Source organism: Lontra canadensis, unplaced genomic scaffold (genome assembly GCF_010015895.1).
Source record: "Lontra canadensis isolate GAN:19392208 unplaced genomic scaffold, GSC_riverotter_1.0 scaffold2, whole genome shotgun sequence".
Taxonomy (NCBI): domain Eukaryota; kingdom Metazoa; phylum Chordata; class Mammalia; order Carnivora; family Mustelidae; genus Lontra; species Lontra canadensis.
The window spans coordinates 37,219,803-37,243,838 of NW_022630996.1; the positions used below are offsets into that span (position 1 = coordinate 37,219,803).

Consider the following 24,036-nt stretch of genomic DNA (forward strand, 5'->3'; position numbering starts at 1 on the left):
CCAACTTTAACTTTTGGTTCTTCTCCTTCCCCCATGTTAAACAGGTCTCTGACAGGTTGTTATGGGCTCTTCCTTCTCACTATTTTCATTCTCATGATCTTGCTCCCGTCTCATTACTCATCTCTTAAAGAGTATTGAATGGCTTTTCGTAACCACTCTTTTTACTCTGGTTTCTTCATTTCATTCCGCATACCCATGTCTGATTAATCTTTCCTCAGTGTCTCTGATGTGCTGTTTAAACAGCAATGGAACACCTCCATTAGCTTTCTTTTGACTAATAAAAACTGTCTTCTTGTTTAGGATTTTAAGGGTTTCTACAACTGCACCTACCTCACTTTCCTGCGTTGTCTCTGTTACTCCCTTCTGTTCCTTCCAAGTTCCAGTCAAGCTGAACTCCTCACTGACTGCCATCTTTGCCTTGCGTTTTCTGTCATCCTTCCTTCATTCATAACTTTCTGCTATTTTAAATGATCTCATTTTTACCTGTTGAAAGCCCGTGTTTTCTTGGAGATCCAATTCAAAAGTCATTTCTTTCCATGGAGCTTCTTAGATCATTCCGCCTAAAAGAGATCTTGCTCTTCCAGTTATTGCTGGTCTAATTCCATATGCAAGAAATAGCTGGGGGCGCGCCTGGGTGGCTCAGTGGGTTAAGCCTCTGCCTTTGGCTCAGGTCATGATCTCAGGGTCCTGGGATCGAGCCCCGCATCGGGCTCTCTGCTCAGCGGGGAGCCTGCTTCCCCCTCTCTCTCTGTCTGCCTCTCTGCCTACTTGTAATCTCTCTCTGTCAAATAGATAAATAAAATCTTTAAAAAAAAAAAAAGAGCTGGGTGCGGGTCATTCTTCTTGGCACTAGTGTGATTTTTTTTTGAGAAGGGAATATGCTCCCCAAAAGCATGGTGCGTTGGACATGATTGGTATTTGTTAAGTGTGGGTTGGCTTTATGAGTGAATCAGATTGGTATCCTCCGTATATTTTTACCTTGGGTCAGAACCAAAATCAGAATTACCAAGTGGAATTGTGGGTGAATAACCTCAGATTGATGAATGACTCATACTTATAAGTGGCTCTGCAGATCACCATATATTCCCACATCCAGACTCTCATTTAGTTCTCACACTGGCCAGAGTGGAGTCCTCTGAGGTCAGCAAGCTAGATGGCATGCATGGTCAAGAACAAGAAAGTGTTTAATCGCTTGGATCATCGACTCTGCTTTTTCTCTTCTATATGATTTCTGTCAATGTGGAACTTCACATTTGTGTGGAAACTGTTTTTGCTCTATTACCAACGCTTTAATCTTTATCTTTCCTCCATTTAAACTATTAATTCTAGAGATGTTTAGTGCCATGACAAGTGTATTTGCTTACAGTGCATTATTCTAAATATTTGATAACTGTGGTGTGCATCATTTGGCTGTTCTGTGGTATTTTGCCAAAATGGTTTTGAGAATCATTTTCTTAGGTTGTCTAATAAGATTTAAGTATGACTTTAAGACTTCAGTAGCACTCATGCTGGACATATTGCCTCAGAAGTTAAACCCGGACTTTTAAATTGCCTGGGTAGGCAAGTCTCTAATCCCTCCTAATCCCGGTGGCCTTCAATTCTAAAGAAGCAGAATTGACTTGATTGATTCAGTCATTGGTGAAGGCTTCCAAATTGGGGCCAAGTCCAACACACAACAGCAGCAGCCTAAGAGGCAGATTTTCGAGTCTCTGGAGACACTGGATCCAATAGTGTAGATCAGAGTTTCTTAAGCTTGACCTTATCGATACTTCCATTGTGAGGATAGCCTGTGCATCAGAGAATGTTTACGAATATCTCTGGCCTCTGCTCACTAAAGGCCAGTAACAATCCCTCATCCCCTACTTGTGATGACCAAAAAAGTCTCCTGGAAGACAAAAATCATCTCTGACTGAGAACCACTGGTATAGATGAAAAATTAAGAATCAGATTTTGATTTTGCTGCTAGTTTAGCTTTGCCAAATTACTCTACTCCTCTGTGGTCTCAGTGTCCTCATCTGTGAAGAGATTGAGGTTGAATATGAGGATTTTTCTGGTTCCTTTTGGCTCAAAAATGACCATTCTATGATTCTAAGTACTGAGGTCCTTCAAGAAGAAAGCCTAGACCACGAAACAACATTTGCCATGATGGCAAGAACTCTAGGACTTAAAATGAATCATGGGAGAGGAGCAGCATTGCAGGTGAGCGTGGAGGTCACCGAGCAGGTAACATAGACAGGCCCTACAGTGATGGTTCTCTGGCCACCAACCAGATCACCCTTGGTTTAGATATTTCTGATTTCACCTAAAGAATGTGAACTAATCATGAGAAAGACATTAAAAGATCAATTGCCAAAACATGGTCTTTTCCAAAAACATAGATATGTCTAAAGGGTACTCTATTGGTTAAATTTATTGTGTATCTACTCTGTACCAGGTTCTTCACATGCATTATCTTATTTAATCTAAACAATTATCCTGTTTTATGGATGAGGAACTCAGGGAAAATAGGTAACCTGACTGAGGTCACAAAGCAGAGAAGTGATTGGGCTAGGGTTTAAAGGCGGGACTTTGAGATCTATTCAAGTGGTTTCACAATATTTATTTATTTATTTATTTATTTATTTATTTATTTATTTTTAATTTTCAGGATAACAGTATTCCTTGTTTTTGTACCACACCCAGTGCTCCATGCAATCTGTGCCCTCTCTAATACCCATCACCTGGTTCCCCCAACCTCCCACCCCCTGCCGCTTCAAACCCCTCAGATTGTTTTTCAGAGTCCATAGTCTCTTATGGTTCTCCCCTTCCAATTACCCCTCAACTCCCTTCTCCTCTCTAACTCCCCTTGTCCTCCATGTTATTTGTTATGCTCCACAAATAAGTGAAACCATATGATAATTGACTCTCTCTGCTTGACTTATTTCACTCAGCATTTTCATAATTTTTTACAGCTCTGGAACTCTCTCACTCCCACCCCCAACCTCCCAAAGAAAGTAGCTTGAAGATGAATAAAATCAAAGGGTCAGAAAGAAATGTACTTTTGGAGTTCATTTCCCCACTTCGCCTATTGTTCTTTTTATCATTAGGACATTTTACGTTTGAAAGTTTTCGTATTTGCATTCAGCTCTCAGGGAAGTTGACACTCACGAAAGTTTAATGAAATCTTTAAGAAGCTTTCAGGAAAATTTAATGAAATCTTAAATACAAAAAACAAAAAACGACCCAACAAGCTATATTTAAATAGTGTGATTGAAGGCAGGGAAATTCACCTCTACCACCAGGTTCTTTTTTCAAAATCATTTATTTTAGTACAACAACTTAAAGTACTTTGAAGCAATATAATCAGTCATACATGAGTATGTAACTTTTTACGCATAAAAAGTAAACAACAGAAAGAAAATCAGAGAAAAGAAAACTTGTTCTGTTTTTTTCTATCCTCTGATTTAATAAGATAATGCCTTTTCAAAGTTCATGAGGTCACTGACTGAATTTTTCCCTTTGTCTCTCCATGAGTGGACTCATGCTCAGCTCTGGGTTGTATATTCCCATAACTTTGGGATGTCAGGCAGAGGGGACCTGAAGGAAACATTTTAAGCAAGCTGGAGGGAGTAGATTAAGCCGAGAAGATTTTTGGGAAGAGGCCTCTCTGTAGTCTTCGTTTATCCATGAAATCCAAGTCTTGGCATGAAACTTTTGTCATGTTTGGGTAGGTGCCCCTACTTACCTGAATCTGTTTCTTCTTCACCAGTAATAATTGGAAATAATAACACTTGCTTCCTAGAATTCTTGGGAGCTCAGAATGAAATGGGATATATGAAACCTTTGGAAATCTTTGGCACATGGCACAACATGGCACATGAATAGTGCTCAGTCACTTGAGAGCTTGGGAAATCCCTCACAGAGAAATCACAATTCCATGGCCACTGTGCAAAGAGCTTGCCCATCAACTGCACGCTTCTCTAAGGAAGCAGGAAGTAGGAGGAAGATAGGCCCTGCTTTTTAGACAGAGACTGTGTCTTATTTACTGATGGATGCGATCAGCATTAACAGTGATTGTTGAGTGTCTTTTGGGGCACATGTTACAGAATAGAAAGAAGGTTGGGGTAGGTAGGGCAGTGGAGCAAGCCACACAAAGTCAATAACCATTGAAACATGGCCCTTAATTTGGAAAAAAGTTTGAAATGGCCCAGTCTGGTGTGGTGTCATGGACAATCTTTCCACAGGAAGGATAGTTCATCTTCATATTTCACTTTTCAGTTTTGAGAGAAAATGTGTGTTCTTTAAGCCAGGACAGAATGAATAACACTGTATTTTACTGGTTGATAACATGTATTCTGGAATCAGCATGCCTGGCTTCTCACCCCAGCTTTACTGTTTCCTATGTATGACCTTAATTGCTTAATTTCTCTAAGCTAGTGGTTCTTAAGTGGTAGTGATTTCCCTCTCAGAGGCTATTTGGCAATGTCTGGAGGTATTTTTGGTTGTCACATCTGAGAGTGGGGTATTCTACTGGCATCTAGCAGACAGAGGGCAAGGATGCTGTTAAGTATCCTACAGTGCGCTGAACATCTCCACCATAACAAAGAATTATCTGGTCCAGGATGGGAGTGGTATGTATCAAGGTTGAGAAACCTTGCTCTAACCCTTATTTTCTTCATCTATACAAAGGAAGTAATAATAGTTCTTACCTATAAGGCTGTTGTCAGGGTTAAATGAAATAAAGATTGAAAGCATTAAGTGCACTTTCTGGCTTTTTGTAAAGGTAAAGAGTATTTTAGCTATTATTATTAATGTTACTATTTTGACCTATGGGTCATTGTTTATGTAGCACATTTATGAATTCTGTTTCATAGTTTAAGTAGTTGACATGTAGGATTTTATAGTGTATTAGATGCATTTAAGTTTTATAAGGAAAAAGAAATAAAGTCCTTCAAATCATGCATTGGAAGAGATTTTGAAATTGTTTTGAAGAGATAATATTGTTTGGTTTATGTAAGTACAGTAGACTGAAATAAATCAGAAATCATAAATTCTGTATGCTATTATATTCTGTTAGCCCTGAAAAAGCATAAAATCACAGATTTTAAAAGAAATATTTTGATATTGTTGCATATTGTTACATAGGAGGCAATAAAGCAAAACAAATTTACTGAGAAATAAAGTCCCATCTGTCACATGCATTATCAGTAAATCAATGAAAACTGGTAGCTACAAGGTAAGTCTCAATATAAATTGGAATGGATTCCTACTTTTACACCAGACTACAAAAATTTCCCTTGAGTTAAATACAAGTCCAGTAGCCAGTACAGTAGGTCTGAATACATAGCTCTACCTGGAATCACAGGCCACACTGCTTTCAGGTCTGGTGGCAGGGCTCTCTGTCACCAGAGCTGGGACTGTCCTGGTTGTCTTGTCCCAATTGTCTTGTTTCCCTTTTGCGTAAATTCAAAGGGAGGACTTATGGGATGACTTTCCCTAACCTTTAAGATGTGTTTCATCATTTAGATCATAATCAGGAGTTTCTTAGAGTTACAGGACAATTAGCCTAAGAAAAGAGCCATTATGGATTGTGAGGTCCGTGATCATTCTCTGCCTGTATGCCAGACTGATAATTCCAAGTAATTTTGCTGTGATTTTGCAGTAATTTTACTAATTTTCATGTCCTGTGTTGTTAGTAATAGTAACAGTAGAAATATATTTACTAGTCACCACGGTTTACTCATGACCCATTATCAAGAAAAAAAAAATAGATGGGGCGCCTCGGTGGCTCAGTCAGTTAGGTGTCTGACTCCTGGTTTTAGCTCAGGTCATAATCTGCCGCTCCCCACCCTCCATGCTCTCTCTCTCTTTCCCAAATAAATACATCTTAAAAAAATAGGAGAAAGAGAAAAAGAAAATGAACCCCTTTGGTAAGGCAAAGAGTGCCTGTTTGATGGGTAAACAGAAGCCTCATTCCCTCAGGGCTCATAGTACTGCTTGAGGGTGGGAACGAACATACTGCATAATAATATTATCAATGATGGTGGTGATGACGGTGATGGTGATGGTGGCAGTGATGGTGTTGGTGGTGCCCCATGCATACAGCTATTTATTAAGACTGTGGCTTATGCTCATTAGATCCCACTAACTTCAGACTTAACCTGTTTGCTTTTTATCTGCTTTTTTCCCCACTGCTGACTTCTCTGTATTGAGAGATGGGTTCCAAGAGCATGATTTGGGGATTTGACAGATAAGGTGCTGATGAAGCCATTGTGTAGCTTAAATAGCTTCCCATTGAGCATCATTATTTTGAATAGAAAGAAATTTTCCTTAAATGAGTCTCTTGTGTGGAGAAGGGTACTTTTGATCTTTAGATTGGTGGGGTGGATGATTCCCCCTCCTTGATATCCATGACTTCCACCTTTGGTTCCTGTGGGGTACTCTAGGGGCATAATTATGCCAGAAGTTTATTAACAAGGCAACATAACACTGACACTCAGAACATGGCTTTTGGGGTCTGAATGGCCTCAATGTAAATCTCATTTCCACCCCTCCTTAATTTTGTGATATTTCAGCTTGATAAGTATGCATATTCTCAAGGTGTGGGCTACTAATTGTTCCTAACTCTTAAGGTTGTTGATAAGGATTAAAGGACACAATGTATGTATGGTAGATGACCCAGTTCTAGGCATATAATAAGTGCCTAATAAATATTAGCTGTTAATATAATGCCTCCCTCCCTATAAAAATTAATGGCTATTGAATGAGACTTTTCCTCATAATAAAGAATGAGACCTTGCTAACTCTCTGCAATATTTGGCCTCCCTCAAGGACTTATTCTGCTTGTACAGGAGATTAATTCTTCAGGATCTCATTAGTCAAAGGAGTAGCTGGACTGGTGCCGGCAAATTATGGACAGAGGTGGGAGAATCTGCCTTGTGCTTCAGGACGATTCATAAAGTTGTGAAGATAAAGTACAGGTCTCTAGAAAGAGCCTAAAAGAAGGAATTCAACTGTTTAGTCAAAGATTCTAGGTGTTACCTGCTCTCTGCTATTCTCTTGGCCCCTGTATTTATCTTTTAAGATGTCCTGCCATGTCCATGTCAGGGGGCAGGGACCTACCATCCCTGCCAGAGATTTAAAAGAGGAAGTCAAGTTGCAAAATGAAAGCTAGTCCACATGGTTGCATTAACAATACTATTCAGAGGTTGAATGAAGAGCAAATTAGAATATTTAGTTTTAAAAGTGGGTTCTGGGGCACCGGCTCAGTGTCCTACTCTTGATTAGATTAATTAAATTAAATTAATTAAAATTAATAACCATTAATTTTGGCTATTAAATTAATTAAAATTAATAGCCATTAATTTTGGCTCAGGTCATGATCTCAGGGTCATGAGATCAAGCCCTGCGTGGGCTTCCACACTCAGTCTGCTTGAGATTCTCTCTCCATCTCCCTCTGCCCCTTCCCCACTTTCTCTTTCTCGCTCTAATGTATATAAAAAAGATAATGACTTCTGCCAAAAGTATTGAATAAAATAAAATCAGCATGTTTTATTGGTAGGTATAGATTTTGGCTTGTCTGACTTCATTCCTAGACTCTTCACTTTACTGTATACTTACTGAGTATCAGCTGGATGATGGTCAGGCACTGTGAGACATTAAAAAATAAAAATAAAAGGACTAAGATGTGGTTTCTACCCTCAAGGAGCCAAGGACATAATGGGAGAGAGAGAGAGGGACCCAGGCAGGTTATTTCAATATGAGGTTTTTCATAGAGGTACAGAGGAGTGCTCTGCTTAGTTTGGGGACTCAAGAAATCTTGTTGGAGAAGACCCTGAGCTGAGATTTAAGGGTGAATAAGAGAAAATAGCCAGATATGGAAAGTTTTTATGAGTATTTATTTAGAAGGAGTAACAGGAGCAGATACTTGATTTTAATAACTTTTGTTATCTGAGTCCCAGTCTCTGCTCTGGCTTGAGTGGGTTTTGGTATGCAAGGGTAGGGCAGGATCAGTATGCTATGGGTCTCCTAGGGGTGTGTCATGAATAGTAGTGAGCTGCTGCTCAGAGAAGTAGGTTATCACTTCTCTAAGGGCTGCAAGCAAAGCAAAGGAGACAATTAATAAAGATTTCTCTTTATTTGAAGGCATGTACTGTGGCCATCTGGACCCTGCGGACCACTTGCCTGTTAGAATGGCTCATCCCAAAGAAACCAAGAACTACTTCAAATAAAAAAGGCAGATAAAAAAAGAATCTCCTATATCTTTTGTAAGAGAGTAGAGATTAGAAGTAATGATGGAAAATGTTCTGTTCTCTATTTTCTCAGTTTTTATAAGGCTGCTCTTTTTTTTTTTTTTTCCGTTTTAGGTATTCTTATTTATTTTAATTACCTAAATAATTTCTGAATACATTTTCATTGTAAAAAAATCAAAAGATTAGAGATAAAGGCAAAGTTTCTTTAAATCATTGGTTAACCATGTTCTGTTTCCAGGTAACCATTGTTATGAACTTTTTTTTTTTTAAGATTTTATTTTTCATTTATTTGAGAGAGAGAGAGCATGAGAGGGAGGAGGGGTAGGGGACAAACAGACTCCTGGCTCAGCAGGGAGCCCAGTGGTGGACTCTATCCCAGGACCCTGGGATCATGACATGAGCCAAAGGCAGATGCTTAACTGACTGAGCACCAGGCACCCCTATTTATCAACTTTCTTATATTTCACTTTTATATGTTAGATAGAATTCATCAGTGAAACCATCTGGGCCTGGCCTGGGCTTCTTGTAGGAAGAACATATTCAAACATATTCAAAGTTCTCCAATGATATCAGAAACACCAGGAAGGTCTGTTAAAACACAGCTTGGTGAAACTCACCCCCAGAGTTCTGATTCTGTAAATCTGGGATGAGGTCTGAGGATTTCCATTTCAAAGTTCCCAGGTGTTGCTGATGCTGCTAGACTGAGGAACTGTTAGGGTACGGAGTTGACCACCCCTCAATTAGACAGAGAACACTCTAGATAATGCAAGTCACACAGAGAGGTTTATTTCCAGCTGGCTGGGGTCCAAGTATCTGCCCAGCGCAGCGGGTTTCAACAAGGACCCCGAGCACTCAAAGTCAAGGGTTTATATAGCATTTTCAAGGCACTTTTTCATAGCTACATACATCTCTTGCGCCCCACTTTGACAGTTTAACTTTGTTTAACTTTTTGCCACCCCGGTGTCACGCTGGGGTTAAGTGAGATTTAGGTTTAGAAGAATTTTCACCTTAATTACATTTCCTTTGGCCTCAGCCTCCTACAGTTTTATGGTGGGGAGGGCGACCTTTGGCCTCGAGGTACTGAGCCATTTGTCTCTGGACAATGGGTCATTGAAAAGATGGCCTTTTTGTTGTAAATCAACCAGGACATTTGCAAACCAAGGGAGATTCTGGTCTAGCAGGATTGTGATCTCTGCAAGTTAACTGTTTGTTTTTTCTTCAACATTTGGTCGCTGTAGCGCCATCACCTAACTGCCCTGGTGGTATATGATTAAGTTGTTTCCTAGGTTTTAGCTGCTTTCTCTTATCTCAAGTTATGTGCGCCCTGTGGGCTGGTTAGGGACGCTCAGTAAAATGGCTTCCCGGCCTTCAGGATGGCCATTCTTACGCTAACCCACTCTTACAGTGCAAGGTGCCAGCTTTTGCTTTGCCAAGATGGCCGTACTTATGTCAGGGCTAGACTCGAGGTGGGTACAGCCTTGTCTTTCTTGGCCTTCACGCCTGGAGCTGGTTTCTGGGACTTGTTTTTAAGTCCCCTGGGGGAAGGGGAGCAGGGACAGTAAAATAGGTCCTTACAGAACCACATTTGGATAATCACTGCCTTAATGGGTGTAGGGGTACTCTGATTTTCTCTTTTCCTTGGGTCATTCTTGGTAAGTTCTCTCAAAATTTGTTCATTTATCTATATTGTGATATTCATTGATATGATATTGCTTACCATCTTTTTAGTTTCTGCAAAATCTGCCGTGATACTCCTTCTTTTATTCTTAATAATGGTAATTTGTGCTTCGGCTCATTATTTTTTTCAGTCTTTTCCACTTGTTTATTATTACCTATTAATGTTTTAAAAAACCCAACTTTTCTCTCTCATCTTTTCTGTTGATGCTTTCTACTCTTATTTCTTTCTTCCTGCTTACTTTGGGTTTAATTTTCTAACTTCTTAAGATGAAACATAGAGCATTTACTTTAAACCTTTCATCTTTCTAATATAGATATTTAAGCTATACAGTTCCCGGTAAGTTATATAGTTCTTCCTCTGTATCTCTGTGTTGTCTATGCCTATAGTGTTATCACACTGGATTCTAGTTAGTTCGTCTCCCTAAGCATCCCATAAACTCCTTCATATAAAAGACCCTCTTAATCATTTTTTTGTTTCCCTAATAAATCCAGGATGACTATGTCAGAGCAAGTGGATGAGTGAATATGGTTGATCTGGTGGCTTAGATGCTTTCTCCTTTGTCCTTGTTTCTTACATATGTGGTTCTCAGACACAGGAGCACCATTTATGGAAGGAAAAGTCATTTTTGAAGCAAACTATGTGGGATTTGAGAAGTCCTTGTTTTGAAATACTGTTATAATAGGTGGCAGTAAGGCCTGCTTGGCACTCGGAGAACATTATTCCACTGCCTAAGTTGGTTGAATTTTCTCTGAGCTACCCCCTCTCTGGCATTTTCTTTGGAGTCCAGGCCGCTCTTCGTGCTCATTACCAAATGGGGTCAAAATGAAATTTCTCTCCCTTCAAGTCGGATTTCACAATTGACCAGGTACATTATGGCTGAAATGTGGGGCTGCTTTTTCCATTTCCACAGCAGCTGCTGGTGTGGATGGCTGTGAGAGGCCAGAACCGCCCTCTGCTAATGTACTTACATACTAGAACAGATATGGGCTGATCCCGTTGGAATTTTGCACTACTGGGTCTTCAGAGATTTAAACTCTCCCATGCATGGATTTTCTGGCTTTTCGCAACTTGTTCAAAGGAAGAAGCATTATGGTGTTTGTTTCTCCAGGGAAAATGGGAACTTCTTTGGAGCATTGAGCTTGGAGGCCCATCATTATACAAGCCATTTACAGTAAAGAGTTAATAACAAAATATTATTACTTTATTCTCAAACTTTTAAATCCATACCAGGGGTATAGATCTCAAAACAAGCACATAAACTAGGCCGAGGAGACATTAAACTTTGATTAGAAATCACAATGACTGTGATGATAATAATAATAGCTATGATGGTACAAGATAATACATGATAGTCATTGTATTCCTGGCACTAGGCTAAGTGCTTTCCTCATTTATCTTATTTAATTTTTGCTATAACCTGTGGTGTAGGTGCTTTTGTTGTTCCTATTTTATGGGTGAAAAAAAAGTCTTAGAGAACACAAGCATTTACCCAAGGTCAGAAAATAGTAGAAATTAGTTTCAGCTGAGGCCAGTTTGGCACTGAAGTCCTCTGCTGTCCTGCCTGTTTCTTTGACTCTGGGAGATGGCAGGATGGTGACAAAGTGGGGTTGTAACTGTGCTTGCACAACAGTCCATCATCAGGGCTGGTTTCAGTCATGCTGATACAGGTGACTTGGGCATTTGCTTAATTCCTCTGTTTAGTTTACCTGTGCATCGGAAACTGATGATGACTAGGGGCTACCTCGAACATACCTGGGGGAGAAAAGGAAAAATAATCCTTGTGGAGAATGAAGACCTTAATGAAAGCTGTACCAAAGGGAAGGATCTCCAGTTTGCTCAGCCGTTTCTTATGCTGCTCAGGGATGGCAGAATGCCAGCCTGGCATCTCTGTCCGAGGCACAGATCTGTGCTGGCACAAATCAGCACTTCTTCCTTTTTGTGAGATCTCTGATGAGATGTGCCTTGTGATCAAGTATAATTGAGGTGGTGGTGGTGGGGGGGAGTATCTAGAAGCTCCAGTCCCATCTGTGGGGCCACAGGAGGACTTGATTTCTCTTTCTGTCTGCTTTTAGAAGTTCATTGAGGAAACCAGTTTTTCCAGTTCTCTCCCTAAGATTCCTCTTTTTTTTTTTTTTCTTGCAAGAGGCTGATTTCCAGGTGCTCTAAATCAGCAAGTGGTTTTTCTGCCCACTGTGACCCACGATAAGAAACGATTTTATACTGTGACTAAGTGTGTGCTTACATACACATGCTCACACCCCCACACACTCACAACTGAAATAAAAGTTTATCTCACCACGAGTAATTAAACCTGATATCTCATATTCTATTCTATTAACATAGTAAACTGTTTTTATTACCCACTGATGGGTAGCAACCCATAATTTGAAAATTACTGGTGGTGATCAGTGGGTGCTGAAAATACGGGCATAAATTATATCCTTTTATGGATATATTTGAGTGTCCACGTCTACCCCAAATGCATTAGTAAATTCAAATGTGTGTTTTTTTCTAGGGATAACTTAACAACTCTCCAAGAGTCTTGGGGTTTTCTGCCAACCTAAATTAGAAGCAAGTTGTTTGAACCTCTCTCAGGTGGGTAGATCGAATCAAAAGAAATGGCCCACAGAGGAAGAGCATGGTAGAGTGTCACAGTGAAGGCCCAGGGCCCTTGGCCTTTGCCTGCCTATGTGGTTCGAAGGTAAACACAAAGTAGTGGGAGTGGCCTGTGTCTTAGGGAATCACTTCTTACTCTAATAAACCCCTGAGGATCTGCATTCTTTGGGAATTTGCAGTAGATAGCACTAGTAATGGAAAGCAAGATTTTTTTTTTTTTTCTTTCCCAAGTGCTGACAGGAGGAAGGATATTCATCCCTTTGATAACAAAAGGAATTGGGCTTCTCTGACGCAGGCACAGGGCAGCATGAAATGCAAATGTATTCCGTATTCCATATGCGTATCCATTCTTCACCCTGCCTTCCAGACTGTGAGTTCATTAAAACTACTGACTGAGTTCCAGGGTATGGAAGATGAAGCTGTCATTTGCTGTGTTCCATGGTTTGCTTCTCCCTTTTCTCTAAGCTCATTCATCTGTGGCTGAGTCACAAAGAAACAGCACATTCACCCCAGAGCATCCTGCACCCTAGGACCACTTGGCGACCTGACATTTATTTGATTCTGTTAGAATACAGTAGAGACAGAGTTTACCCTTCCTCTCTTGCCTCCTCCTCCTCCCTGTGGATTCAGTTCTCAGTTCACCATGGGAAGATGTAGCCTTGTTTGTTGATCTCAGTTGATGATGAGTTTTGAGAAGTCACCTTCTGAATTAATTGTGTTGCTGATGGAGTTTGTATTTTCCAGTTCATGGGCTGGTCTTCTCACACCTGCATCTCTCTGCTCACTCGTTAGCTCTTTGTGTACACATGCTTTCCTGCTGCATCGCTCCTGGGAACTCTGCAAACAGCACTTCTGAAACTTGGCTGTGATCACCTTAAATATGTTGTTGATAAAATGCAAATTTTGATCCAGTAGGTCTGGGGTGGAACTTGAGACTGCATTTCTACTGGGTGATGCTGATGCCCCTGGTCCCTGGCCCTTTGAATAATGAGGCTCCATAGGCCGGCATGTAGGTGCCTGAGAGGCCACTGTTGTGTGGATGTTTATTGGTTTCAATATGCAGTGTGTGACTAGGGGGTGGTAGATTTTAATCTATAATAAGAGAATCAGGAATCATCATTCCTTCTAGGTAGAGTTGTTATGTACCATCCAGTCTGATCACTCTTCTCTCTTTCGGGAATAAATGCCCTGTTTCCTATCAGGGGCTGTCTCTCTCCACTCCTGCAGCAGTAAATGGATCCATTGAGACCTTGATTCTTGCCTTGGAGTTGTGAGGACCAGAGTAGGCCCAGGTGGCCAAGAGTTGGGAAAATTCTCAGGGTGTGAGAGATTCTTGAGAGTGACATATTTAACCAGGAAAAAGCAGCCAGGGACTGTTGTGAAGTACCTGCTGATCTGGGACACCACCTGACAGTGGAGTGACAACAAATAACTTTGTTTTCCTCTTCAGGAAAGCTCCTCCAACACCCGCCCAATGACGCCCCCCCCCCCCCAAACACGAATGAAGTCAAACCCTTGCTGCAGCCTCTTCTTTCCAGGATAGCACATGGCTTTTCTCACTAGTGGTGGCATCGTGGATTTCTGCAACACATGATTAGAACTCTACACTACCACGATCAATTTAAGAGGGAGGATATCCTTTGATATTGCTGTAGCTTTGGCCCTAGAAGGAATCTCAGATGTCATCTGGTTCAGCCTCAGGTGAAGCAGCAAGCTCATATGGTGAAGGGTTGTGGTCAAGGTCAAGCAGCCTGCAACTAATAGCTTGACTTCCAAGAAAGTAGAAAACTGGTTTCACAATCTCTTGCTGTTTCTCCTCCAAGCAGTGCTGCTCCTGGATTACAGACCTATGGCTTTGGCTCTTCAGTGCAGATACTGTGACACTGAATCGGGTCTCCTTGCCCTGCTTCCTCCCATTCCTATGCCTCCTCCCGTGTGCATGCTCATGGACCCTTATGGTTGGAACAGGACCCTTCCGTTCTTCACACCAGATATACTAAATGCCGTGTCCTTGCCTTTGTTCCCTGTGTCCTGCTTAAGTCGTTGATTCTACTTATACATCAAGGCTCTGGTTAAATTCAATTTCTTTCTTGAATCCAAGATCACTAGCCTAAGTGTCAGGAGCCCCAAGTTCTAGTCCTTACCCCAAATAAGCTATGTAACATGGATAAGATCTTTATACCTCTGTGCCTCAGTTTCCTCATATGGGAGAGGAAATTTACCTTGATATTTTATGATTTCTTGATCTCCAATTCCACACCAACTACTCCTTTCTCAGAATGTTACCCTTGAGACGCTGTGGAGAAGGTGTTAGCTAGACCTGAGTTAGAATTTCAGCTCTGTTATTACAGCTGAATTACAGCTCTGGGGTCTGTGAATCGTCAGGTTTACACATTTCACAGCACTCACCATAGCACATACCTTCCCCAATGTCCATAACCCAATAAGATTTTATTTAATTCATCATTAACAAAGGAACGGATAAGAGGTTACAACAAGATTATCCACCATGAGCAAGTGGGATTTATCCATGGGATGCAAGGGTGGCTCAACATTTGCAAATGAATCGATGTGATAGAACAAATCAATAAGAGAAGAGAGAAGAACCACATGGTCCTCTCAATTGATGCAGAAGAAGCATTTGACAAGATACAGCATCCGTTCCTGATTAAAATGATTCAAAGTATAGGGATAGAGGGAACATTCCTCAACTTCATAAAATCTATCTATGAAAAACCCACAGCAAATATCATCCTCAGTGGGGAAAAGCTGAGAGCCTTCCCTTTGAGATCAGGAACATGACAAGGATGCCTACTCTTGCCACTGTTGTTCAACATAGTATTAGAATTCCTAGTAACAGCAATCAGTCAACAAGAAGAAATAAAAGGTATTCAAATTGGCAAAGAATAAGTCAAACTCTCTCTCTTCACTGATGACATGATACTTTATATGGAAAACCCAAAAGACTCCACCCCAAACTGCTAGAACTCATACAGCAATTCAGTAATGTGGCAGGATACAAAGTCAATGTACAGAAATCAGTTGCTTTCTTATACACTAATAATGAAACTATAGAAAGGGAAATTAGAGGATTGATTCCATTTACTATAGCACCAAGAACCATAAGATACCTGGGAATAAACCTAACCAAAGAGGTAAAGGATCTGTGCTTGAGGAACTACAGAACACTCATTAGAGAAATTGAAGAAGACACAAAAAGATGGAAGAGCATTCCATGTTCATGGATTGGAAGAATAAACGTTGTTAAAATGTCTATACTACCCAGAGCCTTCTATACTTTCAATGCCATCCTGATCAAAATTCCACTGGCATTTTTCAAAGAGCCAGAACAAACAATCCTAAAATTTGTATGGAACCAGAAGAGACCCTGAATTGCTACGGAAATGTTGAAAAGGAAAAACAAAACTGGGGGCATCACGTTGCCTGATTTCAAGCTTTCCTACAAAGCTGTGATCACCAAGATGTGGGAGGCCGCAATAAGGCTTGAGATGAGGACCAAACCAGGCCCCGACTTGTGCCTCCTTTAAAGTCTGAATAACCTAACAAAAGGTTTAGGACGGGAAAAGTTGAGTAGCACTGAGAAAGGGTCTGTGCTATGTGTTGTGCGCTCGCCTACGTGACTTCCCACATGCTTGCTAAACAAATGAGAACAATTTGGTTGGGGTCATAAGCTCATGGCTGGTCCTTGCTGCCCTAGTACAGCCCATACTTTACTTTCAGGTTTGCTGTATCAATACAGAACAATTGTACTGGTATCAGCCATTTGGCGTCAAGAGGTCTGCTTATAGTTAATTGGGAACTTGTGGTTGTTTAACTAGACACAGATGTATTGCTTCTCCTATTGTAATATCACTATATATATGGCCTTAATGCTTTGAATAAACTTAGTGCTGTTGGACATCCTCCTCAGTGCTCCTCCTGCCCCCATCTCTCTGCTTCTCGAGTTTTTTTCTTCATCCTCTTACCCTCACGTTCCTGGTCGATTTGTTGCGCCGGCCATGACACCAAGACAGTGTGGTACTGGCACAGAAACAGACACATAGACTAGTGGAACAGAGTAGAGAGCCCAGATATGGACCCTCAACTCTATGGTCAAATAATCTTTGACAAAGCAGGAAAAAATATACAGTGGAAAAAAGACAGTCTCTTCAACTGGTTCAAATGGTCATCCAAAGAACAGACCCATAGATTAGAAAGGTGCGAATGGAGGGCAGAGATTTTTGCAGGAGGGAAGTTGACTGCCTCCCTAGCAGACAGAATGTATCTGCATGTCTGTAGACAAGAATTATTTTGTATTGGGGTGGCTGGGTGGCTCGGTTGTTAAGCCTCTGCCTTCGGCTCAGGTCATGATCTCAGGGTCCTGGGATCGAGCCCCACATCAGGTTCTCTGCTCAACAGGAAGCCTTCTTCTCCCTCTTCCACTTCTCCTGCTTGTGTTCCCTCTCTTACTGGTCTCTCTCTGTCAAATAAATAAATGAGATCTTAAAAAAAAAAGAATTATTTTGTATTATTATCAGTTATCTACAATTTACAGAATTGTCAAAGGACTCAAAGGCTATAGGGGTTATGCCTCTTATGGTTAGGACAGAAGCAAGAGAGACAAACCACTTGGTCAACTTTAACACTTTTGCTTCAGGAGTACATGTCATGACTCACACTCCTGTGGGCAGAATGGTCTCATGGCCAAGTCCAACATCAGTGGGATTGAGAAAACCTCTCATAGGGGTAGAAGAGGTCTATGTAGCAAATGACAATAGCATCTAACACAGTTTGTGTTTATTTTATAAATTCTTAATCAGTTTTATTATAAAGTTAGCCAAAGACAAAGAGGAGCTGTGAATCATAGTTGCAATCCTGCATCAAGCTCAGCATCCAGTGGATTTCTCCATTTTATGTTTATTTCACAGTATTACCAAGACCTTGAGTCATACACAAGTAGAAGCATATGAATGTGTTCAGGTTTACATGAGAAGATTTTTGGAGATGTGAATTTTTAAAAAAATATGCAATTCAAAGGAACTACTTCTCTGTATTCAGGGACATATCCCCATGTTCAAATATCTACACAGATATGGTGGGAAAAGCTTTTTTCTTAGGCGAGCACAAATACCTAAGTGTGAGTGTGGTTGGTTCCAGTACATTAAATTTTGACTTGGGATAAACACATTTGAGAGTGTGCCTTTTTGATTTAAAATTCTTTTTTTTTCTATACAAGTAAAATATGAATATATTTGCCCTATAAAAAATTGAAATATTACTGGGAAAGCTAAAGCATTCAGTCTCCTTTAACTCTCCCTCTGTCCCTCCACCTATCCTGATCCCAGGTTCCTCCTGAGATATTAATAACTATTATCAGTATGGGGTGTATGTATTTAATATAATATGTATTTCTCAGCAACTTGCTTTTTCAATCAGTCATATCTTTGGTTTTTTAAAGATTTTATTTATTAATTTTAGAGGAAGAGAAAGAGAGTGGGAGAGAGCACAGAAGTTGGGGGAGAAGAAAGGGGAAAATAAGAGAATCTCAAGCAGACTCCCCATCAAGCACAGATCCTAACACGAGCTCTGTCTTATGGCCCTGATGTTACGACCTGAGCTGAAACCAAGAGTCAGATGCTTAACTGACTGAGCCACCCATATGCCCCCATATCTTGGAAATCTTTGTTAGCTCCTAAAAATTTATCTCTTTAGAAAATTAATAATATATCTAAGTCGTAGTTAATTGGGCTGCTTGCCTAATGGTAGGCATTTTGTTGTTTCCAGTTCTTTGCTATGATGAGTTATGCTGCAATCAAATAAGAAGGCCCATTATAGTGTTTATTAAGGGACCGTCTTTAAAATGCACAATCGCAATGGCTAAACTCTGTGCTTTCTTAGTTTTTCAGAGGTATTGGTGCATATAATTGGTGTTCATCAGTTTGAAAATCCCTTTTATAACATTTACATTATTATTTAAATCTAGGTCCCATTACCTGTTTGGGTAAAAGTCATTAAATGTGAAAATCTTGCTCTCAAACTCTTGATTCCTTGAGTTTATTTCTGTGAAATGCTGTGATATCTGCCCCCTTCCCCGCTGCCTTCTCTCCTCCATTCCATCTTTCGTCTCCTCCCACTCCTCACTTCACCTCCCTCTACTTTTTTTTTTTTTTTTGCAGGCCCCAAATAGCATCTCACATATTATTTCTTGATTTATTCTGCTTCTATAAGATCTTTAGATCATTGTAAAAACAGAACTATATACAAAATTACTTTGAATCCTAAAGATCAACTTGGGATCAAAAATTCTTTGTTTTTCCAAACAGGATGGGAAGGATATGAACTGGAAATAAAATTAACTACAACAATAATAAAACTGAGATTGAGCTGGTTTTCACATTAACGTGGATCTTAAACTTGTTTCTTATTGATTTGCACATATTGAAGGGGTGACTTAAGTGCTCTTCTTACTATGCTAAACTTTTTTTAAAAAAGATTTATTTATTTGAGAGAGATTGAGAGCGAGGGAGAAAAAGAGAATGTGAGTGCGCATGAGGGGAGGGGCATAGAAAGAGAATCTTCCAGCAGACTCCTCACTACACTCTGAGCCAACGAGGGGCTGGATCTCATGACCCTGAGATCATGACCTGAGCCGAAATCAGGAGTTGGACCAAGACACCCTACTCTGATGGACTTCTAGTAGCAAGAATAATAAGATATGTGAAGAGATTGAATAAGTGCATTTGAATTAATAAATAAACATTTGAGAAGGGGGAAGCATGGGATCTTTTAGATTTACACTGAAAGTCCAAAATCTCTGCTATTCCATATGGCAACCACTGGTCACAAGTGGCTATTGAATCCTTGAAATGTGGCAACCACTGCTGCATGTTGAAATGATAAACATTGGGATACCTTAAATAAGTAGTGAGATACACTGTTTTAAAATGTAGCTACTAGAAGATTTTAAATGCCCCCTGTGACTCTCAGTAAATTTCTACTGGACAACACTGCCGTAGCTGGGAACCAGGAGGAAAACTGTCCCTAGCCAGAATTACTTTTGCATTCCCTTCTTTGGTAAAGACATACTTAAGTTCTGATCCTACCCTTAGTCCCCAAAGATGATTAAGTTGAAATCCCAAGAGGACTTGCCTGTGCTTTTTTTCTGATTGGTTTTGAAGATTTAATACGGTTTCAGTGTAAGACTCATTATATCAGATTTTTGCTGCTCTGAAAACACGAAGTGAAGAATTGAAGGAAATGGTAATCACTACATTAGCCTAACAGATAAAAACAATTTCTTTTTGAAGTTTTTCTGTAGTAGATTATAATGCAGCTCATAACAGTGAGACTCATCTTGATAGAGATTCAGAGTTGTGATTTTTGATTGATAAAAATTCCTTACTTTAGCCTCTTTACCATTTTTGATAAGCTTCTTTGCCTTTGCAAAGAAAATTGAGGCAGTTACATTCATTTGTGACATATTTGGAGTCTTACCCTTTCCCATTTTGGTAAAGACAGCATTTCTTTGGATTGTTGTAACTTGATAACTATTCAAACACACACACACACACACACACACACACACACACACACACACGTTCTACCACTAATTCTGCATGTCAATATTTTTGGCTTGGCTTTTGTCAGTCCCTGAAGATTTTTTTTAAATAAATAATTTTATTTTTTAGTTTTACCTTCGCTGGAAAACTGAGTGTAAGGTACAGAGAATTCCCAAATGCCCCTGCCCCTACACACCTACAGCCTTCCCCACCATCAGCTTGATGAACCTACACTGATATATAAACATCACCCGAAGTCCATAGTTTATATTATGGTTCACTCTTGGCATTGTACGTCCTTCCATGTTTGGACAATGCATTATGACAGACATCCATTCATATGGAGTAATTTCATTGCCCTAAAAATCCTCTGTGTTTCATCTATTCATCCCGCCCTCCCCCAACCTCTGGCAGCCACTGATCCTTTTTACTGTTTCCATAGTGTCATCTTTTCCATAGTGTCATATGGTTGGAATCGTAAAGTGTATAGCATTTTCAGATTGACTTCTTCCACTTAGTAAAATGCATTTAAGATTCCTCCATGTCTTTTCATGGCTTGATAGCTCACTTCTCTTAGCACTGAATAATGTTCCATCATCTGGATGTACCACCGTTTATTTTTCCGTTTACCTACTAAAGGATGTCTTGTTGCTTCCAAATTCTGATAATGATGGATAAAGGTGCTATAAACATCTCTGTGCAGGTTTTTCTGTGAATGTAAGTTTTTGGTTCATTTGGGTAAATACCCAGGAACATGGTTGCCAAGTTATAAGATAAGAGTATATTTAGTTTTTTTTTTTTTTTAAGATTTTATTTATTTACTTGAGAGAGAGACAGTAAGAGAGCACATGAAAGGGGAGGAGGTCAGCGGGAGAAGCAGACTCCATGTGGAGCTGGGAGCCTGATGCGGGACTGATCCTGGGACTCTGGGATCATGAACTGAGACGAAGGCAGTCACTCAACCAACTGAGCCACCCAGGTTCCCATGTATGTTTAGTTTTTTAACAGACTTCTAAACCATCTTCCAAAGTGGCTGTACCATCTTGCATTATCATTAGCAATGAATGAGAGTTCCTATTGCTCCATATCCTTGCCAGCATTTGGTGTTGTCAGTGTTCAGGATTTTGGCTGTTCCACTAGGTGTGTGGTGGTGATGATTGCTTTCATAGGCCCAGATCAGTGAGTGTGGTTCAGTTGGAATTCTCTTGTCCCAGCAAAATACTGTTCTTAGAGGACTGAGGTATGTTCTTGATGTTCTGAAATGGACAGCGAGTCCCTTCTGTGGTGGCTATCGAAGGATGAGAGGAGATGCAGACCAGATGGGGCACCAACACTTCGTCTGACATGCAAGCTGTGGCTAGCTCTGCTCTGTGGGTGAACATAAGGAGAACACAGGCTATGCACTTGGCAAGGGGAAAAGTGGGAATGCTCAGTTTGAGCTGGAGACAGTCTTTGCTCCATTTGATGTGGATTCATTCTAACCATGGTTTCTGAATTATATTGGGAGGAGTGTGTGTGTGTGTATGTACAAATGAATGTTTGTGCGCATGTAGGGAGATATCGGTTACCTCAACGTGTAGCTTTTGTTCTCCAAGAGCAGCTTGTGTAACCAGCTGTCAGATGGAGGGCCCTGATTAGCGGAGCAAATTCCTGGGACAGTATTACAAGGAAACAGAAGCTGCCAGAACTTGGTTGGCCTGAAAAGACACAACTAGGTAGGTGTTATGATCCTCCTCCTTAAGATCGAAAAGAGAATGTACTTCCTTGTGAACAGAGCAGTGGAGTGGGGGCCTGTATCCTGACTGTGTGTGACCTTTGGCTGTAAGTACAGATTGGGAACTGCATCTATGACATGGGTGCTGAATATGTAATCGTGGACAGGCCAATCCGCGTCAACCAATAATTGACCTTAACTGTCCTCTCCCTGTTGTAGTGAAATCCCACCCGTGGCAGACCTACCTCATGGCTCTGCCTTATTTCTGACACTGTGAGAATTGGCTCACCCAAAGCTGCTATTCCTCCTCTCCCTGGCACTGCCCTTCTGCCTTCTGGTTGTCTGCCCTATCTTGGAAGCCTCAGCCAGCCCTGCTAGGATCAGTTCCTCATGTTCTGAGTGGTAGCAGGCAGCTGTTTCAGCGATGTCTTCAAGCCGTGAATACATACATGCTTCTAATTACCATCTTCATGCCCCATTGGTTTCTGCTAATTCCCGCCACCATTGTTTCCTACCTCCACCTCCTCTCCACCCCCTGGACCCTCGCCTTGGCTTTGAGGCTGTCCTTGTGCTTGACTTCTCTCTTATACTCTGTTTTTGGTGTCTGGCATCAGATGAATGTAAATAGATAGACACATTTAGAGATGGGAGAAAGTTTTCTGAAAAGATGGTAACTTTATATGAAGATGACTCTTAGCATGCTGCCCATTTTCTGCCTTGTCTGCTTTGACCCTTGAGGTCAGGGAGGATCCATTGCATTCTGGCTTCTAACAGCTGATTCTGGGACCATTTCCTGCTTTACTGGTTCTTGGCCTGCTCAACTGTTCCATTTAAACCTCCTGGATGGATTCCCTCATTGGGCTGGTACTTGAAGACATCACTTTCCTCGTGGCCTGTTTGCCATCTGTCCAGGTCATTACAATTCACTAAAAGGAACAAAAGGTGGGGGGATTATATGCACTGAGAGAAGTGAAATTGCAATTATCTTGGGACAGAGACCTCTGTAGAGAGCCTGAGTGATAAGTATTTTGAGCAGGATCTTGTTAAAATGCTACATTTCAGCCCTGTGGTTGAACTGTATATGGGATCCTGTGCTTCTGAGAGCTTACAGAACTGTGTCTTTCTGGTTTAGCAATTAAACTTAGGTCTCCTTAAAACAGATGCACCTAGATGAAATGAGCTCTGATTTTATGCTTAATCTTTGTTGTCTCTGATGGTTGTTGAAGGAGGAAGAAATAATATTTTCCAGGAAGGTCATGCAATAAGAGAGTAAGGAGAGAAGAATAAAAGCATAGAGAATTTTTTCTTTTTCTTTTTGCTCATTGGAAATAAAATTAATACACATGATCCCTGAGCAATATGGAGGTTAGGGGCACTGACCCATCCCATGGAATTGAAAATCTGCGTATAACTTCCAACTCCCTGAAAACTTTACTATTAATAGCCTACTGTTGACCAGAAGCCTAACTGATAATCAGTCAATTAATACATATTTGTATTAATTTTATGTATTATATGCTGTATTCTTACAATAAAGTAAGCTAGTGAAAAGAAAATGTTATTAAGAAAATCATAAGGAAGGGAAAATACATTTATGGAATTGTACTGTATCTATTAAAAAAGATTTTAAGTAGTAAAATAGTAAGTAGACCTGTGCAGTTCAAACTCATGTTGTTCAAGGGTCCACCATATTTCTTGAGTCCCAGCTCTGACTAAATACCATATATGCTTCTTTATTTTGCAGAACTACCTTATTAGGTTGTATGTGTCCCCATTGTAAAAAGGTATATTGAAAGCTTAAGACAACTTTGTAAATTGTTCCTCAAATCAAGTTTTCATCAATTTTTAAAAGTTTTTTAAAAAGATTTTTATTTATTTGAAAGAGAGAGAGAGAACTCAACCAGGGTAGATGCAGAGGGAGAACCAGATTCCCCCCTGAGCAGGGAGCCTAATGCAGTGCTTGATCCCAGGACCCTGAGATCATGACCTGGGCTGAGGTCAGATGCTTAACCAACTGAGCCATCCAGGTGCCCCTTAGCAATTTTCGATCTGCTAGGGATGTTACACATCTTCCTCCCTTCTCCTCTCACCCGTATTTTCTTCAAAAAAGCATATGTTTTATAGCTTATTTCTGCACTCAGTATTTATATTTTAGTAGAGATAAACCTCCTGACATGTACTGATATACATTGACCATATACTTTAAGAACTTGTAATGTTTAAATAATGATAGACTCA

The 24,036-nt window shown here is 40.4% G+C and overlaps 2 protein-coding genes across 6 annotated transcripts in view; one reads left to right on the forward strand and one right to left on the reverse strand.

The window, feature by feature from the left end:
- The window catches only part of PDE1C (phosphodiesterase 1C), a 495,776-nt gene that overhangs the window by 214,726 nt on the left and 257,014 nt on the right, over positions 1-24,036 (forward strand). The gene's annotated exons all lie outside the window — the stretch shown is intronic.
- Positions 20,515-24,036, reverse strand: part of LOC116876102 (60S ribosomal protein L35a-like) — a 40,955-nt gene continuing 37,433 nt past the window's right edge. Inside the window, exon 4 of the mRNA XM_032872142.1 lies at positions 20,515-20,525. The gene's annotated coding sequence lies outside the window, so the exon portion shown is untranslated. The remainder of the gene's footprint in view (positions 20,526-24,036) is intronic.